The following is a 4,701-nucleotide window of genomic DNA, read 5'->3' as shown; positions in this document are numbered from 1 at the left end:
TTCTGAGAAAATTGGTTTCCAAAGTGGTTATACAAGTTTGCACTCCCACCAACAATGGAGGAGTGTTTCTCTTGCTCCACATAGTTGCCAGCATGTTCTATACCTTGAGTTTTTCATTTTAGTAATTCTTACTGGTATAAGATGGAATCTCAGAGTTGTTTAGATTTGTATTTTCCTGATGACGAAGGACTTTGAACATTTTCTTTAGCACTTTTGGCCATTTGAGGTTCCTCTGTTGAGAATTCTTTTTTTTTTTTAACCTTAGTAAAAACAGTATAATTAAGTTTTCATTTTATTTTAAAGCACCCTATGAAGCAGTCAGTAGATAGCCTCACTTAAAGAAATGTGGTTACAAAGGATTAAGTATTTAAGGTTGAATTAAAATCTGATTAACCATCTCTAGAGTTGGAACACATTTTTACACCCACATTAGGCCTATTCTTCATCATTTCCATCATCAAGTTAAGTCTGTTCAGTGAATCATTGGTAAATAGTAAGCACAGTACAAGGATGATGATTTTCTGAGTTCCCCTGAGCAAGCCAGGGAAATCAAGACACTAAATAAAGCCCAGTCTTCTGTGCAGACCTCAAAGAATGTAGAGGATTTTTCTGTCAGTTTTCTGCTACATAGCTGACAGTTCAGTGATTGGTATAAAATTGATTTAACTTCATTTAAAAGCTACTCTTGTTTTTTCATTCTTTATGTTTAATTTAGAAAAGTAAAACATATAACTTTTATTTCATAATTGTAGCTATGCCTTGGAAATACAGCTAATAATTCTTATGGGAAAAATCAGGTGATTGTTACTGAACAATAATTAATAACTTAAAGTTCTTCAAGCTCAAAATGAGTAAGTCTATGGATGCTACTTAAAATCTAGATGAGATTGATTTTTCAAGTATCAACAATATTAGTCTTTATGCATATAAACCAAACTACTGGACAAAAAGAAATATAATCATCACAAACTGAGATTTTCTTGTGAATTCCCTTTCATTTCCAATCCATCTCTTAGGTCATCCAGTCCTAGCAGCCTCTTTGAGTAAAAGGCCATTTTTTTTCAATTTTGTTTTCTTCTTCTTCTTTGATATACAAATGCAACAACCACTGAGCCATATAATAGCAAAAGCTATTGCACCAGAGGACATTTCAAAAGGCCACCAAGATGGTCTTTGTGAGGAGGGCTGACTACTTCTCTGTGAAGCCGTTAGTGTTTTCAGTTTATGAAGTCTCTGAAGGACATTGTGCATGTCCTCCTGCAATCTAGTGAGCACAACGGCGATCTGTTCGCTGAGGCTGCCTCTAGACCCACCGCCTGAGCCCCAGGGTTCTCTATCACCTCCACTTTCTACTTGCAGACTCTTGGTTCCTTCACCCAAATGTGGCATTCTATGCCCTCTCTCTCTCCTGACACTAGAGAGTCTCTCTGCCTCTCTTCTTACAGTGCAGTGCTCCACTGCTACTTCTGCCATCTTCTCCTTTGTGCTTCACTTCACCTTTTCTCTTGACTGCTACCATCGTCATTTTTCCAGTGCTGCCATTTCCAGGAGATAGTTGAGCATCTTCACAAAACCCAGAACTTTCCAAGTGCTGAATAAGATCATCACCTAAGTAATACTCTTCTTGTCCAAATTGCTCCATACAATATTCTTCACTATCTGTCAAATGATCTATTCCTGAAGCATCTTCACTGGGATCTTCATTTGTATCTTGGTGAACACAGACAACAGTGTTTCCTGTCTGCTGCGAGCTCTGATCTACAGGATTTTCATCTTCACTGCTTCTGGTACTCTGGGAAAAACAGGTATAAATATCACTGTATATATCCTGAGCAAAGCCATATTTATAGCCATTGGTAACAATGATTTCCAAGTTCTTATCTGTTGATTTCTTCATCATTTTTTTTTATCATCATTGCTACTTTTAACTCTTCTTGGGCCTCTTCTTTCTCAGACTCAGCCCCACTATCACTGCTCTCTGTTTTATCATTAATAGTATTAATGATGATAGTATTAATAGTATTAATGATAAAACATTTTTATCATTAATAAAATTTGAAGAGGCATTTGAAGAGGTCAGAACATTACCAAGATAGGTTGAAAGGCTCAGTCCATTATTATCAAGGTGGGAGCAGGGCAACATTTGAGCAGGCATGGTACAGGAGGAGCTGAGAGCTCTACATCTTCGTCTGAAGGCTGCTAGTGGAAGATTGACTTGAGAATTTTTAGGTTTAGGTCTGTGCTTCATTTTTTTATTGGGTTATTTGGGTTGCTTGTGTTTAAGTTCTTGAGTTATTTATAAATGTTGGATATTAGCCATCTATCTGATGGTGGGTTTCCCAATCTGTAGGATGCTGTTTTGTCTTATTGACAGTGCCCTTTGCCTTACAAAAGCTTTGCAGTTTCATAAAGTCTCATTTCCATTGGTGTTTCTGTTCAGGAAAGTGTCTTCTGTACCAATGCGCTCAAGAGTATTTCCCATTCTATGAGATTTAGTGTATCCAGTTTTATGTTGAGTTCTTTGATTCACTTGAACTTGAGTTTTGTGCAGGGTGGTAAGTATGGATCTATTTTCATTCTTCTACATGTAGATATCTACTTACAGCATCATTTGTTGAAGATGCTTTCTTTTTTCCATTTTATGGTTTTGACTTCTTTATAAAAATCAAGTGTCCATAGGTGTGTGAGTTTATTTCTAGATATTTGATTAGATTACATTAATCAATGTGTCTTTTTCTGTACTGAGATTTTCTTGTGAATTCCACTTAATTTCCAATCCATTTCTTAGGTCATCCAGTCCCAGCAGTCTTGTTGAGTAAGAGGCCATTTTTTTTTCAATTTAGTTTTTACCACTATTTGTAGTGGAATATTTCCCCATATATTTGCAATAAAACTCAGTGATTCAGCAGTATGAGTTGGGAGGAGAGAAGTAAAAAGGAAGGAGAGGAGAAACGAGAGAGGTAGCAACCATGGAGGAGGATGGATGGGTCGAAAGCAGTCCTGGGTAACAACATATATGTAAAGGTTAGACATTGGGTAGCAATTCTAATTGTGTGGGTATCTTGTTAATTGAGCATTTCCAAATATATAAATCCATTGGATAATCTTTAAGCACTAAGAGTCTTCATTCTACTGGGTATGGAGAGGATGGCAGATATTGTCTGAGGCTCAGCAGAGCTTTGTGAGTACAGCGTGGTGAGTTGGCAGAGCCAGCCACAATGCTGGCATCTCATGGGTGCCAGGGCCAGTGTTTCTAGATAGCCAGAGCAGAGTCATAAAGTTTCATAAAGTCCCATTTCCATTGGTGTTTCTGTTCAGGAAAGTGTCTTCTGTACCAATGCGCTCAAGAGTATTTCCCATTCTATGAGATTGAGTGTATCTAAATCAGAACAGTGGAAAAACGGCAGCTGCCAGGGAATAAGCTGGGCCAAACACCAATTTCTAACTATCTCCTGTTACAACTATTGTTCTGTAGTACAGCTTGAGGATAGGGGTAGTGATTCTTCCCAAAATACTTTTATTGTTCAGGATTCTTTTGGCTATCCTAGTTTTTTTGTCTTTCAATGTGAAGTTGAGAATTGTTCTTTCAGGGTCTATAAAAAAATTACATTGGAATTTTAATGAGGATTGCATTGACTCTGTAGATTACTTTTGGTAAGATGGCCATTTTCACTATGTTAATTCTACTGATTTATGAGCATGGAAGATCTTTCCATCTTCTGCTATCACTGATCTCTTTAGTACTTTTAACATGAAGGAATCTTGTATTTTGTCAAAGAAGTTTTCGGCATTGAATGAGATGATCATGTAATTTTTTTTTCTTTGTTGGTTTCTATGTTAGATAACATTGATGGGTTTTCATATATTGAACCTTCCCTCTATCTGTGGGATGAAGCCTACATGATCATGATGGATATGTTTCTTCTGTGTTCATCAAGTGTTCCTTCTGTTTCTAGTTTGTGGAATAGTTTGAGAAGTATTCGTATTAGCTTTTCTTTAAATTTTCTTTTGTTAGAATTCTGCACTAAAGCCATCTGGCCTTGGGAATTTTTTGGTTGGGAGACTTTTAATGACTGCTTCTATTTCTTTAGGGATACTTTTAATAACTGCTTCTATTTCTTTAGGGTTATAGGGCTGTTTAAATACTTTACCTGGTCTTGATTTACCTTTGGTAAGTGATATTTGTCTAGAAAATCATTCATTTTGTTCATATTTTCCAATTTTGTAGAGTACAGGCTTTTGAAGTAAGATCTGATGATTCTTTGAACTTCTTCAGAGTCTGTTATGTCTCCTTTTTCATTTCTGATTTTGTTTATTTAGATACTGTCTCCCTGTCTTTTGGTTAGTTTGGCTAAGGGCTTGTCTATCTTGTTGATTTTCTCAAAGAACCAGCTCTTAGTCTCTTTGATTCTTTGTATTGTTTTCTTTGTTTCTAACTGATTGATTACATCCCTGATTTTCATTATTTTCTGCCTTCTACTCCTCTTTGGTGTGATTACTTCATTTTTCTAGAGCTTTTAGGTATACTTTTAAATTTCTGGTATGAGAATTTTCTATTTTTTTTTTAATGGAGGCACTTAGTGCTATGAACTTTCCTCTTACCACTGCTTTAATTATGTCCCATAAATTTGGGTATTTCTGCCTTCATTTTCACTGAATTTTAGAAAGTCTTTAATTTCTTTCTTTATGTCTTCCGTGACC

At 36.2% G+C, this 4,701-nt stretch overlaps 1 pseudogene; it reads right to left on the bottom strand.

The window, feature by feature from the left end:
* Positions 1-1,027: 1,027 nt before the first annotated feature.
* LOC143438349 (acyl-CoA-binding domain-containing protein 5 pseudogene) lies at positions 1,028-2,155 on the bottom strand (annotated as a pseudogene).
* Between the last annotated feature and the right edge of the window lie 2,546 nt (positions 2,156-4,701).

Source organism: Arvicanthis niloticus, chromosome 25, assembly GCF_011762505.2.
Source record: "Arvicanthis niloticus isolate mArvNil1 chromosome 25, mArvNil1.pat.X, whole genome shotgun sequence".
Classification (NCBI taxonomy): Eukaryota; Metazoa; Chordata; class Mammalia; order Rodentia; family Muridae; genus Arvicanthis; species Arvicanthis niloticus.
Note: the sequence above shows the minus strand (reverse complement) of the source record. Positions and strands in the feature narration are given on the sequence as shown.